Source organism: Phyllostomus hastatus, unplaced genomic scaffold (genome assembly GCF_019186645.2).
Source record: "Phyllostomus hastatus isolate PE091 unplaced genomic scaffold, TTU_PhHast_1.1 phas_contig_148, whole genome shotgun sequence".
Classification (NCBI taxonomy): Eukaryota; Metazoa; Chordata; class Mammalia; order Chiroptera; family Phyllostomidae; genus Phyllostomus; species Phyllostomus hastatus.
Genome location: NW_025333607.1, coordinates 4,243,385 through 4,267,111, shown reverse-complemented (window position 1 = coordinate 4,267,111; position 23,727 = coordinate 4,243,385). Strand labels below are relative to the sequence as shown.

General features: G+C 56.9%; 1 protein-coding gene and 1 long non-coding RNA gene across 2 annotated transcripts in view; one reads left to right on the top strand and one right to left on the bottom strand.

Annotated features, from left to right (window-relative positions):
- The window catches only part of SLC35F3 (solute carrier family 35 member F3), a 256,002-nt gene that overhangs the window by 154,868 nt on the left and 77,407 nt on the right, over positions 1-23,727 (top strand). The gene's annotated exons all lie outside the window — the stretch shown is intronic.
- Positions 1,665-10,247, bottom strand: LOC123833512. Its single transcript, XR_006788284.1, has 3 exons — positions 10,139-10,247; positions 2,196-2,352; positions 1,665-1,765 (listed from the first exon to the last, which is right to left on the bottom strand). It is a non-coding gene; the product is annotated as an uncharacterized LOC123833512 (long non-coding RNA).

Here is a 23,727-nt window from a genome sequence, read left to right as displayed (position 1 = left end):
AGGGGACATTTTAGTTGTCACAACTGGGGCCGGGGGTCCTGGCCTCTGACTGTAGAAGTCAGGAGGCTGCGGGACGCGCCGCGGGGCACAGACCAGCCCCCACAGCCAGGAGTGTGGACCCTAGTGGCCGGCGGTGCTGAGGTGGAGGCAGCCTGGTTGGGAAACGCTTCTCTGGAAGCTTCCATCCACCTCTACCCCTGCCACCACCCCGGCTGACCCCTCCTCTCCCCTCCCTCGACATGCCCCCTGTGGTCTGGCCCAGTGGCCTTCACTCCTGTCCTCGATGAGCCCATCCCCGGACCCAGGCACCCACTGTGCCCTCTGCCTGGAGGCCCACCCTCCAGGACAGCACCCCAGAGCTGTGTCTTTCTGTCACTCGGGTCTCAGCTGAAGGCCACCTCCTCAGTGAAGCCTTCCCTGACCCCCAGTCCAAAGTGCCCAGGTGCCGTGCCATTCCACCTATTGTGCTCTCACCGGGCAGTCAGCAGTCTGACCTTCGTTATTTACGCGCAGGTCATGGGCCCCGCTGTCCAAGGGGCGGACGCTCCAAGAGCAGGCCCCCGGTGGGTCACGCTCCCTGCCTGGCTCTGGGTGAGCGTGGAGACACTGAAGCGACCAGTGACCAGTCAGCATCCGCCTGGCTCCTGTGTTTGGGACGGGCGGGTCCTCCTGTGTCCTGTGCAGGTGCCCCGCACTGTCCTGCAGACACCTGGGTCAGCCGCACCTGCGGCATCGCCGTGCTTGCGCTCACATCAGGCTCAGAAATCCCACGTCCCGATAGGCTGCTGTCACCTTGCACCTGTGGACCCAGCTCTCCTCAGACCCCAGCTGACCCAGCGTCCGGAGCCAATGACTGACCTTCCCAGGCACAGCATCTCCCTGGGGCACAGGTTGGCATCTGACAGCTGCCTGCACGGATTTCCATGTCCTCACCTCTGCTGACCCCAGCCTCCTCGCTGGCCATGAGCCCCCACCTTCCTCCTGGTGTCCAGACTCCCGTCTGCCCTTCCTTGGGGGCCGCCTGCCCTTCCAGCTGGTTCCCCAGTTGAGACCTCAGGATGCCTTGCAACGTGGTCAGTGCCACACCCCCAGGAACACACCGATCATCTAAAAACTACTTATTTTGAAATTTAGACTCACAGAATATTGCAAAAAAGTGTAGGAGGCGGTCCCACCAGCCCCTTCTCTAGCTTTTGCCAGTGGTGACATCTTACTTAACCGTGGTACAAAGTCGAAGCCAGGAAACCGTCCTTGGTGAGAGGCTGTTTACTAGGTTGGAGACCGCCTTCAGGTTCCCCAGCAACCATCTCCACGCCATTAGGTGCCTGCGTCCCTCTAAATGAGGGTCACGGTAACCTGCTCACCGAGGCGTGGGGCTCCGCGTCTGGCAGTCCATCTACAGCAGGGAGGGGCTGGAACAGGAACTACGCTTTCAGCTCCTGCTTGGAAGTTCATAAAGGAGAATCGCGAACATGTGAAACACTGGATGACATTGTTACGTGCCTGGCATTGTTCTTGGTGCTTTGTGCGTCTCAGCTCTTTAGTCCTTGCAGAAGTGCTGTGAGGTAGATACTGCTGTCATCGTCCCAGGATTACAAGTAAGGAACTAGAGGCACAGAGGGGTTCAGTGGCTTACCCCAAGTCACACAGCAGTAGGGAGGCGAGCCAGAATCCGGGCCGGCAGCCTGGGGTGGGGTCTTGGCGCTTAGACACTGCTCCCATCTTTCCTTGCACTATGAACCCACGTTTCCTAACCGCAACCAGGCTGTGTGGGGTACACAAAACCAGGGGTATACAACCAGGAGTACATACAGCCAGGGGTGCACACAGCCAGGGGTGCATGCTGTCAAGGGTGAACATAACCAGGGGTGCACACAACCAGGGGTACACAACCAGGAGTACACACAGCCAGGGGTGCACACAGCCAGGGGTGCACACAGCCAGGGGTGCACACTGCCAAGGGCACACGCAGCCAGGGGTGGACGCAGCCAGGGGTACATGCTGTCAGGGGTGCACACAGCCAGGGATACACACAGCCAGAGGTGCACACAGTCAGGGGTGGCAGAACAAAGGCACTGACTCAGCTCAAGGTCAGCGCTGAGGAGAATGGAACAGTGCCACAGCAAAAGCCGCCGTAATAAGGATCAGAATGCAAAAACTTGGGATCCATTGGGTAAATGTGGGATTGAAAATACCTTTGGCTTGATTGTGGTGCATTCTGATCACAGCCCCTGCCTTCAGGAGCGACAGTCAATACGAGGCCATCAGGACTGCTGGGGGCGAGGCAGGGGATGCTGCATTCCGTCACTGCCTAAGCATGCGCCCAGGCAAGTTCCCTTCTCCCTGAGGAACCTGTCAGACGTAAGAGTGAGAAGGTGAGATCTGCCAGACCTGGAGAAGGTGTGAGTAGTGTGAGCAGTTCTCTCCCCGGTCCCCAGGGAAGGTGCCCATGGAGTGTGAGCGGTTCTCTCCCCGGTCCCCAGGGAAGGTGCCCGTGGTGTGCTGAAGGACGGCAAGGTTTGCCGCTGCTGCAGGCATCAGGAACCTCCAGACAAAGAAAAGGGCGCCCTCGGTGACGACAACAGGGAGTCCCCTGCAGACCTGACCTGGACCAGGGCCGGAATGGCAAGCAGGTCCTGGGCGGACGTCGCTCCCTCTCCTCCCTCTCCTCCCTCTCCGGGGGCCCCAGTGCAGGCACAGTCTGAGCCACCCTCTGTGGACATCCTGGGATTCCGTGGGCATCCTGCCACAGAACACCTCCTCCTCCCTGTGCTGGCAGCCTCCGTGTGGCACCTGCGTCACCACTGCACTGCGTGTCTGTGATGAGAATGTGGGATCCGTGAAGGGAGGCACCTGGGGCACCTGCTCACCTGAGCACACACCACGGACCAGCCAGCGAGGCCTGACAGGACCCATGGGGCCTGAGGCTGTGGCACTGCCTGTCCCTCCACCCTGCCTTCTTCTGCGATCACCCCTGACCTCACGCCAGTGGGTGGGAGACCTGTGGATCTGCCCACTTCGCGTGCATAGTGATTAAAGTAGCCGCTATTTATCGAGCGCCTGACGTGAGCCAAACGTTGTTTGGGCATTCCAGAATCCAGTGGATGGATCCGCCCCCACGTCGCCACGGGAGGTGGCTGTAGTCCCCAGCTAGCTGCTGAGGTTCAGGACGGCCTCCGGGGCCTGAACACATCCATCCCAGCCCGAGCCACTCAGTGTGCGGACACCCCTGCATCTGCAGAAACCCACAGCCCAGCCCGAGGTCCTGCAGGGACCCCGAGTGCGCAGGACAGGAGACTGCCGGCCCCTGTGGGGATGGGCAGCCTGGAAACCGTCTGGGTGGTGTGTCATCAGCGAGATGCCCGTGGACTTGACCCAGGAAGCAGCCCCAACGCTCGTCCACCGAGAGCAGCGCTCTTCACCAAGCGCGGGAAAGCTTTCGCCGAAAAGGGTGTTGGCACCGAGAATGCCATCAGGAAATGTGGGGCAGGGAATGAGGAGCAGAGGCCGAGACCCTCGCCCTGCGGGGGCGGAGGGCATTGGGGGGTCAGTCCTGGTGCACACGGAGGGCGGTGGGCGGAGTCCCGTGGGCGGAGACACCAGCAGACTGGAGGGAGGACTGCGCTCTTTCCCGCCCTCCGCTCTTCAGAGATCTGTGTGAATTTCAGGATTTTCTCCCCTTGGAGACAGGCTGCAGCCTCTCTGTCTGGACTGGGGCTGTCGCCATAGTTACCCGTCCAACACGCTTTTCCATTTAGTCGGCGCTGGCCTCAGTGTGTGATTTTATTAAACTCTCAGCAAGGAGGCGCTGCCGTGTCTACCCTGGGAAAATCCTCTTCATTTTGATTTTTTTTTAATCTTTATTAACTGTTTTTTGTCTCACCATGTCCAGACAAAGTAGGACAAGTAACTGTTATTTTTCATTCTTGAGATTCGTCTTAATTATCTCTTATGCACAACGAGCATGAGAAGAACATTTGTTTTTCATCCTCTGGGAAAGAGAAGGAGACTGCAGCGCGGAAGGGCGGTCGGCTGTACCCTCCCTGCACCCCACGCAGCTCTGCCCAGGCCTCGGCCCCACACCAGCGGACTGCAAGGCCATGTGGGTCAGCAGGTTCGAAAGGCCGCCGTCGGTCTGCGGTCCACAGAGCTCAGCTGCGTGCAGAGCGCAGACCCAGGACTGGATGGCTCCGTGGGCAACAGGTCTCAAAGCCAGAGACGCCAGCACAGCCTGCGGGTCCCCAGCAGGACAGCCAGGCCAGCGAGAAGGGCCAGGTCCCAGGGAGCAGACCCTCTGTGTGTCCACGGTTAGTGCCTCGGGCTGGACTCTTGCACTTGGCCCCTTGCCCCCTCTCGTGTCTCCCTCCGCACCCCGCCAGGCCCTCCCCCTGTCGAGCCCACCCCTCCCTTCAGAGGCTCCCCAGCCTCCCAAGCCCCTCCTGCCAGAGAGGTTGGGGGACCAGGAGGCAGAGCGAAGCCCCTTTCTGGGGCACCACGCCATCCTCCTGCACCATGTGCTGGAGTCCCACAAAAGTTCCGTCTGCCAGGCCAGGGGGCCGGAGGCTCTGCTCGCTTCTGCTCCGGGGCCAGTGTTGCCGCCCTCACCACGGGAGAATCTCACAGGGGGTGCCGACTGCCAGAGATTCCAAGTGTTCAAAGCAGTTACTCTTGCAGAAGAGGAAGCCGGTGCGTCTCTTCATCCAGTGTCTGGATTCTTTCGTCCTCTACAGAAACACTGATCTCCAAGCAAAGACAAAGAGAAATTCTTTGAAGCCTCGAGTGGGATGTTGTGAAGAGTGGCCTCAGGAAACCCGGGATCCACTCGAGAAGCTGCGAGGACCCCACAGCGCCCCTGGGCCCTCAGTGGGAAGAACACGCTGGCCCCTCAGGCACCCGTTTCCAGTGTCTGTGAGAGAACGGCCTCCCCACCGGGGCGTGGGGACAGTCCTTCAGACCATCACTCCTAAAGGCCCCTGCGCACCGAGCTAGCCCACAGGACAGGACCCACCTGTGCGAGTGGACAGCCAGCCAAGGGGACAGCCTTCTGTGTCGTGAACCATCTGTGTCAGAACCAGGCACCTCAACCCAGGCCGCAGTTGAAATGCAGGTTCCTGGGCCTCACCCTGAACAGGCTGAGTCAGAGCCTCTGCAGAGGGAGACCAGGAACCCCCCGAAAACGGAGTCGCTCCGGGGTCTCGCTGTGTTCTCGAACTCCGTCTGAGGGGCGCTGTCCTGCAGACTGCCAGCCGCCCTCTCCCCACCCCCGACGGGGTCAAGGGGAAGGCTGTCTTTGGAGGACTACCCTGGGGTCTGGAACCCGAGTTTCAGTTTCGGTCTTCACAGTTCCAGGATGACGGGGCCGGGTCCTCATCCCAGTGAGCGGGGACAGTCCATGCACAGGTCACGGCTTGGTGGCTTGTCTGTGTGCACCGGTAGCACAAGTGACGTTCTCTCTCTACCTTCTCACCACCGGACGAGAGAGTCCACTCTCGGCGGCCCTCTGGTTCCGCTCGTCGGAGGCATCCTTGAGTCGTCGGGTTTTTCACCCGTTCCAGAGACCAAACCCGTGCCCCGGGAATATGAAGACTGGAGTGTAGACGTGTGCTGCAAAAGGGGAATTCCCAGCATGTCAGCCCAGTGGGAGCATTTCAGCAGCAAGGGCACAGTCCCCAAGGACCGTCCTCGGAAAGGCTGTCGTCATAGGGTTTACAGTCCCACTGTGGGCTTGGGACACCCTGCTTATGGCACAGAGAACGAGGCTTGGGTGGTAGAGACAGCACCGTGCACCCACCCCTGCCCCGAGCTTCCACCTCCAACGCTTATAGTCAGCTGGGCTAGGACCTCTTAGTGTGACTTAAAAATAACACCTGGCTGGTGTAGTTCAATGGATTGCGTGCAGGCTGCGAACCCAAGTGTCGCAGGTTCGATTCCCAGTCAGGGCACATGCCTGGGTTGCATGACCCCCAGCAACCGCACATTGATATTTCTCTCTCTCTCTTTCTCCCTCCCTTCCCTCTCTAAAAATAAATAAATAAAATCTTAAAAAGAAAATAACCATACGGTGCACACTTGTCTGGTGTTTTCCACCAGCACTTACACAGTTTTTCTCGCCCACCTTCACTGCAGTGCTACACGACAGGCCAGCCAGCTTCTTCCATCTCCTTCTGTTTTTAATAGACTTTTTATTTTTTTACAGTAGTTTGGGGTTCACAGCAAAATGGAGCAGAAAGTGCAGAGATTTCCTGTAATGTCATAGAGTCTGGACTGCCACCTCCTTGCTGGGACGTGCACAGCGGCGTGTGGTGGCTCAGGGTGACGCGGTCCTGCTGCATCTCCCGGCTCCGGGCCGGCACTCCCTCGGCTCCACCACCCCTGCGACCCTCGCACCTGGGCAGGGCGGAGCTAGGCTACGGTTTCAGTGTGCAGAAGAATTTCAGGGAATATTCCAATTAAGCCGAAGGTCCTCATTCTTTTTTATTTTTTTACCTTCACCGAGGACTTTTTTTTTTTTCACTGCTCTTTTAGAAAGAGAGAGAGCGAGACATTAAGGTGAGGGAGAAATATCTGTTGGCCATCTTTTGTATGTGCCCCGACCGGGGATCGAACCTGCAACCTTTCGGCATATGGGATGACGCCCCAACCAGCTGAGTCACACCGGCCAGGGCAAGGCCCACATTTCAGATTCCCATCTCAATGAAACTAACAGATGGGAGCTTAAACCTAAGGCAGAAAAAAAGGCTTTGTTTTCAAAATTAAAGTTAATTCTTGGGACAGCAGGCTTAATGCAAATGTTCAGAAATCCTTCGCTAATGCCTGGCTTTCTCACCGGTACTGAGGTGCAGTACATCCAGGTGAAAACACGGCTTTTACATGAGCCCACAGCCGTGGCATTAGCTCTCTCGGGGTTTCACAGTTCAGGGTCTGATAAAGCAGAGGGTAAAGGGAGTGAGTGGGGGGCTCGGTGGGGAATGAAGCCGTGTCACCTGAGGCTGGCGGCAGCAGTGGTATTAGGACGCTTTGTCACAATGAGCAGCGGAAGGAGAAAGCTCCTTCCCCGCCCTCCCCTCCCTGAGCTCTGTGGGGCGGAACTTAGACTCGCGGCAGAAGGAGGTTTCTCCAGTTCAGCAGCAGCACCCGGAGCTTGATCCTAGAATTGCTCGGACTGGGTTCCTGTGCTAGACTTTTCCCTAATGCCTGGCCACCCTCCAGAGAGTGAGGGCGAGTGGGCGGGCGCGTGGTGACAGCCTGGGCTCCAGTTCGGTGCATCTGTTGGTTTTACCAGAACCAGCACGGTCACGTGTGCCTCATGGGACCGCAGAGGGTCGCTTCGGCACCTTTGAAGAAGGGGGCTGATTCTTCGCACCAGACCTCCTGCAGGTGCCTGCATGGTCTGGGGCCACCATGTCCTGTGTTTCCTTGGGCACATGGCTGAGCTTAGTGAAGTAGGGGCAGAGGGATGGTGGCCTTGACCTTCAGGGTTTCCCAAGTCCTGCCCTGAAGAAGGACGGGATCGGCAGGAGGAAAGACGTCACCTCTGCGCTTCTGCATTTCTTTAAACAATGCAACCGCTTTTACTTGTATATAGTCACACCTACCGCCTTTTCCCTGCCGCTGTCTAGGTTTTAAGGCGAACAATTCTCTGAAGAAAATGCACAGTTTTTCACATAGGCAAATGTTTCGGAGGGACATATTTGAATTTTTACAAACGGATTCTCCTCGTGTGGTCACTGTGGAAATCTGGGGCCCCCGGACGTGGCACAGGCTGTGTCTCTGGCGGGCATGCGTTCAGATGAGGCATGTCAGCACGGCTCATGAAACCACACCGCCAAGTGGGCCCGACCAGCTGGCCAGCGAGGTCCCCGTCTTTCTGTCAGCAGTGCCTGCACCGGGGGTCTGTCTTGAGTCAGGAGAGGCCGGCAGTACCTAATGGGGCTCATGGAGTAACAGTGATTGTGGCCATGTGAACACTCTCGTCTCGTGTGTATAAAGCTCCTGATTTAAGTGCAAAGCCGAACCCCTGACAGAGCTGTGAGGGCACCCTGCCCCCACGTCCCCCACCCGCCCCTCCATCATTGCTGGACAGCATTCCTTTGTTGAATACCTACTATGTGCTGGGAACACTTTATTCTTTTTGTTTATTTACCTGCTTTCGTTGCTGTAAGAGCCATCAGCTATGGAAAAAAATATCGGCTGCCGTAGAAAAAGACATTCAGTTCGAACCTGGATTGGCTGACTTCTGAAAGCCCATGTGTTAGACGTTGTGAAACTCTAGCATTGCTTTCTGCTGGTTGGTGCGCTACCACCCTGGAATGCCGTTTAAACAGCTAAATAAATGCACATGCTGCTGTGTCGTTTGTCAGCAGCACCTGGGTCATTCTTGAACCGTAATGGTCCTCTCTTGTCCCTGTCATTCCGTTCACTGGGGTTTTTCTGCCTTCCACGGAACACGGGATCTTCCTAAGGAAATATGCAGCTCCCAGCAAAATGTACATTGATACTCAGTCTTCTGCTAAAATGCTCTTCCTCTGTGGAAGGTCGGTGTTTTGAGTATTGAAGCTACTTTTCCAGCTTTCTGTAACGTCTGCACAGCCCCACGGCGGTGTCTGCAGTGGAGCGTGAGTGAGCCGACCCAGGCTCTCAGAGCGGTGGCTTTCCACTCCAGCACCGATGGGGAACGCAGCCGAGAAACGAACCCCTGGCGGGCAGGGCGTGCCCGCGGTCCCGTCTGGGAGACCCAGCATTCCGTCTCTTTTCCATCAGCACACACACAGCGCCCGTGGCTTGTGACCAGTGTCAGTGCGGCCACCGGGCTACAGCAGATGGGACCAGGGGACCCTGAGGCCCTCCCTGGCTCTGGGAGGACCCCAGGCTTGCCCACGGCTTCTGGGGTCTGCGCTTCTTTGTCCCTCGAGGGGACTGAGGATACAGCTCCATGGGCCTTGACTGAAGTGTGGTGGTTTCTTACTGCTCAAAGTGGGGTCCTCAGACCCGTGGCTGTGACATCGCCTGGAAGGGTGTTAGAAATGCAGACACACCTGCTGAGTCAGAATCTGCACTTGAACAAGACCCCTGGGCGTCTGGTTTGCACACAGAGCCTGAGACGCGTTCTCTCCAGAAGAGACCGGGAGAACGGCCCTGCGGCGGGAGGGAGCCCAGCCAGGAAGCCGTGGTGCATCCAAAAACAACGGGTCGGGAAAGCCTGAGACTCGCGTGGTGACCTGACAAGTGCAGAGGGAGGAGGAGGAGCGGTCAGGCGAAAGGGGTCAGGCAAGCGTTCTGTCAGCTGCTTCAGGAAGGCGGTGGGACTTCAGACAACGGTCAGGAGGTCAGACCATGGCCTGGTGGGGAAGGAAGACCCACAGGCATCCGGGCTTGGGGAATCGCCAGCCGTGGCGAAGAGCAAGCACGTTCCCAGGCATTTTGAGTAACCATTCACTCCGAAGAGTAGAAAGAGGCAGCCTGAAGAAAAGTGGGTGTTTGGGAGACTCGCAAATGCCTTACATCTGGTGGCTTTGAACAAGGCCCCTCTGAAGGATCCGTGTGTCAGACACCCAGCAGCTTCTGCTGTCCCTGGAGCATTAGGACTTTGCCTGAAGCTGACGGGGCGGCCACAGGGGAGCGCACTGGGTTGGCCTCCACCCCGGAGGCTGAGCACCCCTCCCCCGGGGCCACCGTGCAAGCCCACCCTGCTTTGTAGAAGAGTGCCCAGGGGCACAGCAGTGGCCTGGAAGGGGATGTTCGAGGTGCCCTAGCGTGTGCAGCGAAGGTGCGGATTCTAGAGATACCTGTTGCTCTGGTGCTTGTTGACCTTCCGACCCTGCTCTTAGAGCGTTGGCTTTACTCTGTGCTCACCCCGCTGTTTCTGGATTAAGACACAATTTCCCCTTGTAACTCCAGTGCTGACTTTTCAACCCCTTCCCTGGGTTTTGAGTGTCCTGCTGGTTTTCACTTTCACTGTCCGGGAAAAGGGGACTTTCCATCAAGCCTCCTGTGTTACGAGCTTACTGGAAAGGCTGGGGGCTGCGTGCATGCTTCATCGGAGGGCAGTGTCTTGCAGAAGGCTCCCCCTGACAGAGAGAGACACAAAGAGGGACCCCAAGGCCTGAGCTGCAGGACGACAGCTGGCTGATGTGCTCACCTGCAGGTGTCCGCTGTGTGGCTCCGACAGGCGCCGGCCCCCATGCTGAGTCGGCCACAGCTGGTCGGTGTGGCTGGGTTTGGCTGGCCAGACTAAGCAGACCTCGCCGGGGACCGTGTGGCTCAGCTGGTTGGACTGTCGTCCTGTAACTGAAAGGTTTCGGATTCAATCCTAGGTCCGGGCACATACAGGAGGCAACCAATCAATGCTTCTCTCTCACAGTGTTGTCTCTCCTCCTTCCTCTCTCTCTAAAAGCAATGAAAAAAAATGTCCTCAGGTAAAGATAAAAAAAGACTCAGCAAACTTTGACCGACCAGCATGTCGCTAAAACGTGGCAGACAAGCAGAGCCGATGCTCCTACCGGCGCCCCACCTGCAGATGCTCGGCCAGCCCCCAGCGCAGGGCTCACTTGGCCCCCGCTCCTCTGAGCGTCGGACCAGTGGGGTGCCCCCTGCCAGCCCTGCTCTCCCCTCCTGGTCTTTCCTCCCCGGATCATCCTGGCACCCTGTCTGAGCCTCAGCATTTCACGTCTTAAAGCTGCACGCAGCTCTAGGAAGCACGGGGCAAGCCCACCACACCTTGGGAGCAGGGAACACGTGGGAAGGAGGGACTGCAGGACCCGCGGTCAGAGCCTTCTCCTTTCTGCCGCGTCCTCTGCTCCCCACGCTCTCCGGCCAGGCCCTCCCGGCCGTGGTCCCGGGCCCTCGCCCTCTGCACACTCACACTCACAGCACACTCACACACTCACAGCACACTCACAGCACACTCGCACACTCACAGCACACTCAGCACACTCGCACACTCGCAGCACACTCACACACTCACAGCACACTCACAGCACACTCACATATAGCAAACTCTGCACACTCACAGCACACTGCACACACAGCACACTCTGCACACACACTCACAGCACACTCACACACTCACAGTACACTCAGCACACTCAGTGCACTCACATACTGCACTCACACACTCACAGCACACACACAGCACACTCACACACTCACAGCACACTCACACACTCACAGTACACTCAGCACACTCAGTGTACTCACATACTGCACTCACACACTCACAGCACACACACACTCACAGCAAACTCTGCATACTCAGCACACTCACTCATGCACTTACAGCACACTCAGCACATTCACACTCACAGCACACTCACACACTCATACCCTCACAGCACACTCATAGCACACTCACACAGGACACTCACACACTCACAGCACACTCTGAACACTCACAGCACACTCAGCACACTCATTCTGCACGCTCACACACTCACAGCCGGCTCAGCTGCCTCTGCTCACTCCACCCTTGTGACACGTCCTCCCTTTCCTGCGTCCCTTCTGGCTGGAGGGCTTCTCTCCCAGCTCTTTGGAAGCCTGGCTGATTCTTCCTTCAGGTTCCCCATTCTCAGAGGGACCCCCCCGACACCCACCCACCAAGCACATCACCTGAAATGTGAGCCCCACCAGGCAGACAAAGGAAAACTCCATCCTGTCAAGGGAAAACTTCCGTCAAGGCAGTGAAAGAGATTTTATGGGTGACTGCTGACAGGCGGGAAAGCGCTCAGGCCCACCCTGTGTTGTGCAGAGGGGGCTGGAATGTTTTAAAAGGAGAGGGGACCAGGGGGCTGGGCAGAGCCAGGGGACAGGAAAGTTACCGGAACGTGGAAGGGGGTGGGTCCCTGTGAAACCATCTGTCTTTGCTAACGGGCCTTTATCGCAGAGGCTGGGAGACAGGGCACACCCCTCAGGTGTTAGCTAGAATGCACAGGAAATTCCCTGGCAGCCTTGAACTTTCCCAGGCAGGCACTTTAAGGGGGCTCAGGTCATCCCAGGGACATGCCTCGAGCTGCTGGAACTGGTACCAATGTTTGCTCACGTCCTTACAGACCAGGATTGAGGCCTCACTGAGAACAGGGCTCAGTGGATCCTGGCTGGAGTTTGATCACAGAGAGAATCTTTATCCACCCCCCAGCCAGCAGCACAGTGCTGGCACGTAGTAGGTGCTCAGTAAATGCTGACTGAATCAGCGAATGAGAGTGAGTGAGGACAGGAGGGGAAGCCCTGGGTTCTGTGCCCTGGGGGGAGGGGTGTAGAGAGCGGTTCTCCTCCTGGAGAAACCGGGATGCAGGGGGATGCGAAGGCGGCGGTCCCGGTACCTGGAGCATGTGCGGAGATGCGTCACAGTCCTCCGTGACCTTGGCTTCGTATCGCTGATTTGAGGGAAAACACATTTCGAAAGCAGTAGCCTCGGGTTGGAACGTGAGCGAGTTTGAAGCAGCAACACATCTGTTGCGTGGAAAGAGCAACCAGAAAAACAGAGGCAGCAGGAGGACACCCACAGTTTTCACTCTCAGCGTCGGATGGACTGACTCGGATCAGCCAGGCACAGCCCGGTCACGACGGCCACCCGGCTGCCGGAAACCCCTGCCGCGTCCTCTCCTCGCCTGAGATGAGCTGGACGTGCAGGGAGGTGCGCTGACATGTGGAACCCACCTGCACCCTGGGCCGGGCTGGGCGAGCTTGTGAGTGGGTGGTCGTCCCAGTCAGCTGAGCCCTTTCACAGGAAGCGGAGATGAAAGATCTAGGACGGCCATCGGCAGGAGTTCAGACACGATGATCAGTGTCTGAAATGCCTGGGAACCTCTAGAAACACAGGTGCTGTCTGCTCAAGTGAGAGACGTGTGGCCTCGGAGGCCTTTCACGCTCCCTCTGGCTGGTCACCTGGACGGAGCGCTGCTCTCGCACGGTGAAACTGGGGCTCAGCGGCCAGTAGGGAGGGCGAGCCCTTCCTGGCCGCTGTGTGGGGCAGGCGAGAGTCTGCTCCTGCATCTACAGGGCTGTGGACGTGGCCTTTGCGAGAGCCGAGCAGAAGCTCCGAGACCCCCTTCTGAGCGAACATTCCGAAAAAGTGAGTGCCAGAGGTCCATGGGGTTGAGCTCTTCAGAGAAAATTCACAAGAGGACACATAGTCAGTCTCCAGCGGTTTGGTCAAGAAATGGGGGCTGGTGCTAGGAATTGCCAACCAGCAGAGGTGGAAAGCCAAGTAGTCATGACCCCTGTTCTCCGGGAGCTCAGAGAGGGGTCCCCGAGAGGATGCATTGAGACAAGCAGTCATAGCACCTCTGGGGGTGAGGGACCCCTCAGTGCTGGGCTGGGGGAAATGGGTCTGTGATCAAGTAAGCATAGGGGACCATGGGTGACGTGAGCTTCAGCAGAGTTTCGTTTTATGTGTTCGGTTTTCATTGCAGGTCTTCTCAGTGCTTTTAATGGGCTACTGCACATTGTGAACCTTGGGGGGGGGGGCTATGTATTGGTAGCATCCTCCACAGCCCCCACCCCTAGTCTCGAGTGTTCCGGGGAACACACTTTGGGAACTGCACGTGCCATCTAGGTTCTGTCTACACATTGTCACGAAAGCACACAAGAGACCAGCTGTCCCTTGGAGAAATCAGGAAGGCCTTCTCAGAGGAGGGTGCATCTAATCTGGGTCATCACAAGTGAGTGAGCAGAGCTTTCCATCCACAGGGAGGTGCCGGTGCTGGGAGAGTACCTGCAGTGCCACAGGGCTGGGCCTAGAAGACAGGGATGTGAGAGGTGGGGGTGGACGAGAGAGTTCGGGTCCACGTGGTGGAGAGTGAGTATCCCTGGCCACGGCGTGGGGGTCCATCCTCTGGGTGAGTGCTTCTCAGTCCTCAGAAACGCCTGGGAAGCTCCAGAAACACAGGTGCCGAGGGGCACCTCATCCCCCCAAGATCGTCCAGTCAGCCACAGCTGCCACTTCAGGACGTGGCTGTCAGCAGACCCGAGGGGCAGCCGGGGTTAAACCTCCTGCTGTGCGTGGTGTGCAGTCAGCTGGGGCTGAATGAACCAGCCAGAGCCCTCCCGCCCTCCTTTTTTGCTGTCTTCCGCCTGTCCTCGTCCCAACATTCACATCAGTGTCCATACTTTTTACGGGTGAATAATATTCCACTCCGCAGACACACCGTGTTTTCTGGGTCCCCTCATCGGTGGGTGGACGTGTGGGGTGTTTCCATTTGGGGCTGTTACGGATGCTGCTGCTGTGGCCATTGACACACACGTCTTCATGTTGAGAGGACATGGGCTTTCGTTTCCCCCGAGTACGTGTCTGCAGGTAACATTGGGGGCCAGGTAATAACGATGCTTCACCCTCTGAGGGGCCGCCAGGCTGTCTTCTCTAAGGTGCTGTCCTCAGCACACGAGGTTTTCCTCTCCGTCTCTCCACACGCTGGCTGGCCCTCCCGGGTTGTGAAGTGATGGATGTGTCTTTGCAGTTTGACGGCATTTTCCTCATGTCTGTTCATGCTGGGCCTCTTTGTATGCGCTTCTTGGCCACCTGGGTATCTTCTTTGGAGAAGTGTCTGTTCAGATCCTTCACCCATGTATTTGTTTTCATTTGTAGAAAGATTTTAGGGTGGCTTCAGGTTTATGACAAAATTGAGAGGAAGGTACAGAGATTTCCCGTGCACACCCTGCCCCCACACACGCACCGTCCACTGTGATCACGCCGCGGGCCAGCCTGGGGCGTCTTCCACCCAGGATGAAGGCACAGTGGCACATCACAGTCACACCAAGCCCATCATGTACATCAGGGTTCACGCCCAAGTGTGCATTCTGTGCGTTTGTGCAAAGGTAGAGTGACGTAAATCCACTGTGACGTAAGGTTGGCTAAAGGGTCTCTTTGTTTTTCTCCATAAAGGATTCGTTTTTCATTTTCACTAATAACTTGATTGGTTTGGATATTTTGAGTATGTCGGCTATCTCCCATGTGGTATAATGTTGCTTGTTCTCAATTCATGTCTCAGTTTGATCGCTGCCAACTTCAACTGGTCCACCTGACCATGGAGCATCGTCCAGGGAGAAATCTCCAGCATGAAACTTCCCAAACCACTTCTGACACGTTCCATCAGTCACAGCACCTTCTCTGTACACTGCACACATCATTTTTTTGTGTTCCACTTGCGTTTTTCACATTTCTTGAAATAATAAAGTATAATGTACTGAAAATGTTGCTTATTTCCTTCCATTTTCAATATTTAAATGGCCACAGAAAAATTCACCAATTTTGATGTTTTTTTAAATACACAGTGATATGACAGCTGTCACAATACAGTCTAACAAAGTTGATTCAAATGAAATTAAAGACAACTAAGTGCTACTAGAGCCATCTTTTTAAAAAGATTATTTATTTATTTATTTATCGAGAGGGAAGGGAGGGAGATAGAGAGAGAGAGAGAGAAACATCAATGTGCGGTTACTAGGGGTCATGGCCTGCAACCCAGGCATGTACCCTGACTGGGAATCAAACCTGCGACACTTCGGTTCACAGCCTGCGTTCAATCCACTGAGCTATGCCAGCCAGGGCTCTACTAGAGCCACCTTATGGAAGAAAACAAATTAACGTTTTGGCCAACCCACTAACATCACATAAGAGTATTTTCACTGCCCCGAGAATACTCTGTGTTCCACTTATTTATCCTTCCCTGAACCCCACCAAGGGCAACCCCTGATCCTTTCACTCTCTCCTCAGTTCTGCCTTTTCCGCAATGTCATCTAGTTGGAATCACACAACAGGTACCCTTTTCAGATCGACTTCTTTCCCTTAGTGATATGCGTTTCATGTTCCTCAAGGACTTTTCGTGGCTTGATCACTCATGTTTTAGCACCGAATAGTACTCTGTTGTCTGGGTGGACATGGTTTGCTTATCCACTCGCCTACACAGTTGAGGACATCGTGGTGGTTTCCAAGCTTGGGCACCTAGGAATCAACTGCTATAAACATCTGTGTGCAGGTATCTGCACGGACCTAAGTTTTCAGCTCCTTTGGGTAAATGCCAGGGAACATAATTGCCGGACCTCACGGTAAACGTATGTTTAGTTTTATAAGAACACACTCAACTGCCTTCCGAAGCGGCTGCACCATGTTGCGTTCCCGCCAGCCATGGGGGAGCAGCATCCCTGCTGCTCCACGTCCTCGCCTGCACTTGGTGTTGTCGGTGTTCCAGGTTTAGGCCATTCTCATGGGTTTGTAGTGGAGTCTTCACTGTTTAAATTTGCAGTCCCTGAGGGCAACTGACATAGAGCATCTTTTTTCATGCTAGTTTGTCCTCTGTGTATCCTCTTTGGTGAGGTGTCCAGAAGGTCTTCAGCCCATTTTTTAGTCACCTTTGCCTGTTTGCCAAGTGGGTTATTTGTCTTGTTATGGCTGCGTTGTCAGAGTCCTTCAGTGTTTTAGCTACAAGCTCCTAATCAGACATAGGATCTCAAACCCATTCTCCCTATTTGTTGACTTTTCACTTGCTTGATGGTGAGAAATAGGAGTTTGCTATTTGCCTCTGCCTACCTTTCTGACAAGCTGCTGGGAGCCTTGGATGGCCTAGCTCACCTTCCCTCCTGACCTGAAAGCCCCGCCTCCTGGGACCGTGCGGCAGAGCTGGGAAGCACACACCTTGTCTTTTATATTTCAGGACTGAGATTTTTTTCCCCCAGGGCACAGCTTCCTTTCCTGGAAACAAGGAGTCACATGAAAGGCGCCATAAATGGCCTGAATCATGTCCAAAGTGTAAAACGGAAGCCCAGGAACAAGTGGCCTCTTTGCTTTTGTCCCAGAAGCATCACTTTAGGTACCAGCTCCCGTGGATCTAAAGCACTGCAGGCTTCTGAGCAGCAGCGGCTGGGAGACGGCCCCTCCCTGGCCCGTGGGCACTGCTGGAGGTCGACCGAGGTCACTTCTCCTTACTGTTCCCAGAATAGCCACGGGGGTTTTGTTTCTTTCATCCTCTTAGTTTTATTCCTTCTTGGCCCAAACGCAGGGTGACGTGCTAGGTGATTTCCAAAATGCTTTGCACCTGAGAGGTGCTGCACCTTTAAACAGTGCCCAGGCCCTCCTCCTTCACTAGGGCCCAGCCGGTCCTCCGTACACTGTGCCCGATGTCCACTAGCAGGCAGGGGTGAGCTGTTGCCCACATGCAGCGGAGACCCCACGCTGTGAATGGATCAGGTTCAATGCCGCCTGATCCCAGCATGGTTCGATCACTGCTGTTCAGATTCATAGGGAGAACTTTCCTGCTCAGCCAACGCCTGGGTGCAGACAGACTCACGCTTTCCTGTACCAGTCCCGGGCAGGGCTGTCGGTAAATATTTTGTAATGAAAGTGGTGTTTCCATTGCAGTTTATGTTAACACCTTAAGCTTACACATTTATGTTTGCTTGGCTCCAAGGACAGTTGAGTCTGTGAATCCTTTGAGCTTTATTCCTCCCGCCTCCTTAGCGAATCAAGGGAGGCCCCCAGGGTCGGTGGATGACACGCTCCCTACATCCTGTGAACGCAGCTGCCGGAGGCGGGTCCTCCAGCCACGGTCATCCTCCGTGTCTCAGGTGCCTGTCTTAGCTTGCTACTAACCCCAAATTAGAATTCTGTTATCTATGGAGCATTCGATGCCAGCCCAGTTTAAATAAGCAGGCAAGGTTAAAACAGAAGTCGATGAGCTGCTCTTGTGTTTCCCATACACGGGGCTTCGCGAAGAGCGGCCACCAGGGTCGGCGGTCACCGCAGCGAGCGAGGAACGTGAGATGTGAATGTGGGCGGGCACAGCCCGTTTCCTTTGGGTGGTGTGCTTTTTGTTTATTGTTCCCTTTCTGGTAGTTTTACAAAACGCATGGGCTTCAGAGAGGGGCCGGGGGAGGATGGAAAGGGGCTCGTTTTAGGCCGTAGCCAGGAAAGAAGGAGAAAAGCTGGAGAAGAGGGTGAGACTGAATTGTGTCCCTGTTTGTCCGTTTGCGCGTTCAGGAAGTAGGGAGAGCACTTCAGGCCGAACAAACCCGTCTGAGCATTCACATGCACAAGCAACATGTCTGGGCGTCCACAGGCCCCTTCGCAAACACTGAGCCCAATAGTAATAGTAATGACCTGCGCTCTGATAATACGCGGAAATGTGCTGAAAGAGTGACAGCATTGCATCGTGGGCCGTTCTGCTTTCCCACGGTGGTGAGAGCACCGGCCTCCCTCCTGGGCTGGAGCCTCTGTGCGTCCAGTACCTGCCATCGTGAGGCGCCTGGGCGCCACACGGCCCAGCCAGGGCGCAAGGAGGTGGCGGGCCTCCCATCCGAGACACATGTGGGCACAAGAGCCTTTCACTCACCCATAGTCGAGGACAAAATAAAACCACAGTGAAGCTCCAGTGAAGAGGTGAGGGAGACGACCGGGGGCAGGGGTGGGGGGAGCCCACCCAGGCGGCGTGCGGGAGACCAGCGTCCTCAAGAAGCCGTCAGAGGTGGGTGCCCAGCCCAAGGGAGGGCCAGTGACTGTCACCCGGGCAGGAGCCCAGGGCCGCGCCCCCTCACTCCTGCAGGAAGAAGCCGGTGCTGACCGAGCAGCAGCACCTTGCTGACCCCCCACTACTTCACTGGCGTGCTCTGAAGCCGCCACACAAGGACCTGGACTGGCCGCGAGCATCCACATCTGGTGCGGTCCGGAAAAAGGGGCCTGTGTGCACCTCTGATGTTGTAACAGACGCTTCTAAAAAGACAGGGGCCAATGGCTCTAACAGCATGAACCCAGAAGAGCTTTACATGAAAAGAAAAGGAATCGTGTAACTACTTTGAGGAAAAGGCAGTCGCACGCTTCATGAGGCCCTGCGGCGCCGAGGGCGTCTCCTCTGTGTCTCCCTCCGCGCTCCCGTCTGCGCGCAGGAGACGCGCACTCAGAGCGCCGCCGCTGCGGGTCCTCAGCATCGAGGCTGACCCCGCCCCGACCCTGCGGAGCTGAACTTGTGAAAGAAGACAACCTTCTCTCTTAGAGAAGCCTCAAGGAGAAAGTGAGTGCATCACTGTCTTTATTTATGGTAGCTGGGGGGCGGGGGGAAAGTGGTAGCCTATTGAGTTTTTTCTGAATATGCGCATGCGCGCACACGCATATAAGGGGGGATGCTCCCCCCCAAACAGAATTATCTTCTGGAGGGTGGGCCCCTCGTAGTTGGAACAGGCTTCCCCGCTAGGTGAGTGTGCTAGGAGCCCATCTGTACCAGTGCGCCAGCGGGCAATGTTGTGAGAGGCTGTGCTCAGCTCCGGTGAATGTCTTTGAAGACGTTCAGTGCACTTGCCCGTCTCGTGACGGGTGATTTACCAGCGCACCTGCCTGCACCGCGCTGAGTGTTCAGCAGTTTTTGACCAAAAACAGCATGACCCCCATGCCCCACCCTCCCTGCTCACCCAATCTCGCCCCAAGTGACTTTTTTATATTTCCCCAGCTGAAAAAAGTCCTCAGAGAGAAATGTATGCTGATGGGGGAGAGGTGGAACAAAAAACAGCAGAAGCTCTGAAAGGCATCACACTCGCCAAGTTCCAAAACTGTTTTGGAGCAGTGAAAAAAAGTCTCAATGGGTGTATTACATCAAATGGAGAGTACTTGGAAGGTGACTAAAGTTTAAACATGCAAGAAAAAACACAATTTTTTATAAATAAATTCTGGGGTTTGGGGTCCTCCCCATACACACACACACACACACACACACACACACACCAGGCGTACCTTTAACTCTCCGAACCCCACCAGGAGCTTCAGAGGGTTTGGGGGCTCGTCCCTCGCCCTACACTGTCCCGTCATGTCGGCGAGGAGACACGGCAAACTGCCTCAGGCAGGTGCGTGAGGCACCTCCAGACCTCCAGCCTCTCCTTGCTTTTGTCCAAAATCTGTGGGACCTTCCCTTTCTGCCCCAGGGCAAAGAACAGCACAGGCTTTGCCTTCAGGATTTTGGTTTGTTGCTTTTGCAGAAAGTGAGGTGTGTTCCTCACGTCCAATTAAATTCCGAGACATCTCCGTCCCTCCGTCCTGCACTGCCTCGTCTCCGACCCCTGCGCTCCCTGATGTGTTCCCAGGCCCCGCAGGCCCTGCGCCGGCCCACGGATGCTGCATGTGGAGGGAGAAAGGGGCGGCTCCCAGTGCGTATTGTTGGGAAGACACAGCCGGAGCACTCTGCGTGCTGGGGCCAGTGGGGCCGCCCGGAGACTCTCACTGCAGAGTCTGTGCTCCCACTGGTGAGCGAGCTCACAGAGAGTACCATGGACGGACATGGTCAGCAGTGCTCTGCAGTGAAGGGCTCAGCATGTCCCCCACGGGTGTCACTGGTCAGAGCTCTCCTTCCCTGTCATGGAGCAGGGAGCCCCTGACCCCCAACAGAAGGAACACATGACCAGAGGTGGTCAGTGAAGCGATTGCCGAATAAACACTGTGGCCTTTCCGCACCGAGACCCTGGCCTCCTGGCCTCTGCCAGCCTGCGGGCCCCTCGGGCAAGCAGCTGGGCCGAGAGTCACGCCCTCCACTCTGCGCCAGCGGCCTGCTCCCTGGGCTGGGGGCCTGGGGCACCTCTGTCCACAGGAATGTTCCTGCTGGGGGCAAAACCAGCCCCGGACAAGACTTCAGAGAAGCGATCTAGGCCACCAGGGCACTTCAGTCACTGGAACTCCACGGCCTCCCCGTCTCTGGGCAGGCCAGCTGGACAGTGTGCCTGGGGCCAGGGTGTGTGAGCAGGTCTGCGCTGAGCAAGGACAGGGGAGGGGTACGAGGGGGGAGGGGTGGGTGTCACCTGGGGAGGACACACTGGGAGGGAAACGGAGGCAGGCACCTCCGTGTGACACTCGGTGCCACCCCTATGAGGACACGCACTGCACAGCCTCCCTGACCCTGGGGGCATCTGGTGTCTTCCGGGGGCAGAGCTGGCCAGGATCCGGGGCCCAGTGACTTCCTAGCGCCGCCAGCCCGAGCAGGAACCTGAGCGGGAACCTGAGCGGGACCCGGGGAGGAGAGCCCGGTCCTCAGAGAGGAAGCAGCCAGTGGGGTCGCAGATGTGAGGAGCGGGCGCCAGAGGCCAGAGGTCGCAGCACAGAGCAGGTGTGGGCTGCCGGAGCTCCTCTCTCTCGGCAACAGGAGGGGCTTTTCTGATCCTCGAGGGGCTGTTCCCTCCAAAGCTGCTTCAGGAAGTTGACTCCGACAGCCCCCGCCCCGCAGGCAGGTTCCTGCGTCTTCCTGCCCAGGGGGCCCCTCATTCATTCCTTAAGCAGCACTTACGCTTACGGGGGCCTGTTCCTGAGCAGGGCCCTGCCTCCCCGGGGTGACAGCCTGGCAGGCAGCTGAGGTGAGCTCACCGGTCAGCACCCAGGGGCCGGGCAGAGACATGCAGGGGCGGCCTGAGTCCAGGGGCGACCCTGGCCCGAGAGCAGAGCGTCAGAAACTATCTGCCCGGCCTGGAACCCCCGTGCCCCCCCCCCCGAAGGTGACCCCGGCCCGGGCGTCCTGGCGCGCCCTGCACTCAGGAGCGAGAGAGGAACAGGCTCCTGCCCAAGGGCACATGTCGTCCTTCTTTGGAAGCCAAGTGTGACAGCCAGTCCCCTTGAAGCACCCTTGGAAACCAACCCCAGCCCAAGCCATCCACAGGCTCAGATGTGGGTCAGTGTTCTAGCCCCGCCCACCGGGGGGAGGAGCCAGGACCGGGACAGCAGTCCAGCTGTGGTCGGTGAGTCATCCGGAGTGCAAGCAGGCAGCTATTTCTGAACCGAATGCCATCCGATCTGTCTCCTCACCTTGAGCCCACTGCCCTGGCCTCCACAGCACTTCCTCCGAGAGGGAGCCAGGGGGAGCCAGGGCGCCAGAGCCCGGGCAGAAGGGGGTGGCCCGCAGGGTCCTCCCTCCCGGCACCAGGCAGGCAGAAAGGGAGCAGGGTGAGAGGAGGGAGGAGCAGGCAGTTCTAGAACATGCTAGAATCCTGGGTCCTGGGACTCCATCCTCCCTCCCTCCCTCCCTCCCTCCCTGCTTCGAGTACCTACTCTGTAAGCCACAGTCTGCACGAGACACGAGATGCTCAAAGCAGGCTGGCCCCTCCTCATGAGGAGCCTAGAGGGAGAGACCGGAACCGTGCCTGATGGGTTCTGCACGCCTGCTGTTCCCCGGGCCCTGGTAGGGGCGCCCGACACTGTGACGTGTCCACGGCTGTGGTCTCCATTTCAAAGACGCCGTGGCTGAGCACGGAGACATCAAACAACCTGCCCATTGAAAGCGTCCTTGGGCAGCGGCCGCATGGACTCACAGAGTCGGAAGGGATCGCGGGAGCTGGCCCGCCCGATTCCCAGCGTGGAACAGGCTCGGGAGCACCTGTGACTGGGGACCAGACACTGGGCCGTCCCTCTGCACCACTGCCCGAGTTGGCACCCAGACAGGTCCCTGAAGGTCCCAGGAGAGGGAGGAGGCACAGCCTGCCCAGCTGCCCGCCCACCCAGGGGCTCCCTCCTGGCTGTGCCTCTGTCCCTGGGCGGCTGCCCCTGCTCAGCTCCCGCCCTGCCAGGACCTGGGCCTGCAGGGGACCACGCCCTGGTGCCTGCCCCTGAGCGCAGGACCCACAGAGGAGGCAGCAGACACCCCACTCACATCTCCCTGTCTCTCCTTTTGCTCACTGTGGTCCCGGCTCTGGGCCCAGCATGACCCTCAGGCTGGCCACTGTCCAGTCACCATGGAGTAGCCATGGAGGGACCCGCCAGGGGTGTGTCTGGTAACACCTGGGGGTCCTGCCTCTTCACATCCTGCCCGGAGTTCCCCAACCTTGACGCTCCTCCCTAGAGAAGGAGGGGAAATCCTACTGACAAGTCCAAGCTGACCCCGGGGCGGGGGGGGGGGGGCCTGGCTGAGGAAGGGAAGGGACGTGTGGAGGCGGGGAGGGCCACCGAGCACTGTGTCTAACGGGTCCCTGCCCTTGCACTTGGAGTTGCTGAAAGAGGTGATCCGTCACTCGTGCCCGATCGGGAACCAGCTGCCGGTGACGGGGGTGCATCCCTCTGGGCCCTGAGACTTTCTCTTAGGGGAGAAGCACCCACACGTGCTCCTCTCCGAAAGCTCCGGGACGCTGCGGGCGGACGCGTTCGGGCGGCTCTCCCTCCCTGGGCTCCGGAACTACTTCACGCCGTAGTTCGTGAGCACCGGAGACCGCAGCGAGGCCCTGTGACCCTCGCTCTGGTATGCCGTGCAGGACTGCGAACAGGGGTGATGTTTCGGAGTGAGGTCATCGGAGCGGTCTGTTTTCTGACTATTGGAAACCTTAGCTGGCTTCTACATGTTTCATGGATTAAGTAAAGAGCTTCACGTAACTTACAATGTATCATATTTACCAGTATTTTTCAAGCCACATGGATTATGGCCATGAGTGGGTCATAATACAACCAACTTAGTTGATTGAAGTCAGCATTATTTTTTTTAATGAACGAGCAGAACAAAATAAAATGAAGGGAAGAGCTAACACGTGGCAAGGGTAGTACTTTATCAGATATTCAAATAACATATATGTGTTTGTACCTGGAAATAGGTTTCCCGATTTTTTAATTGATATATAATTTACAAACAGTAAAATTTGCCCTCTGTAGTGTACAACTCTAGGAACTTTGCTAAATATTAATGCATTTCTGACTGTCCACAAAGTGAGAAACCACTTAAAGCCAGAGTCTACCTACTAGCTGGAGAAACTCGTGGAGGCCAAGGTCCTTTGAAGATGCTTGGAGGCTGTGACGGT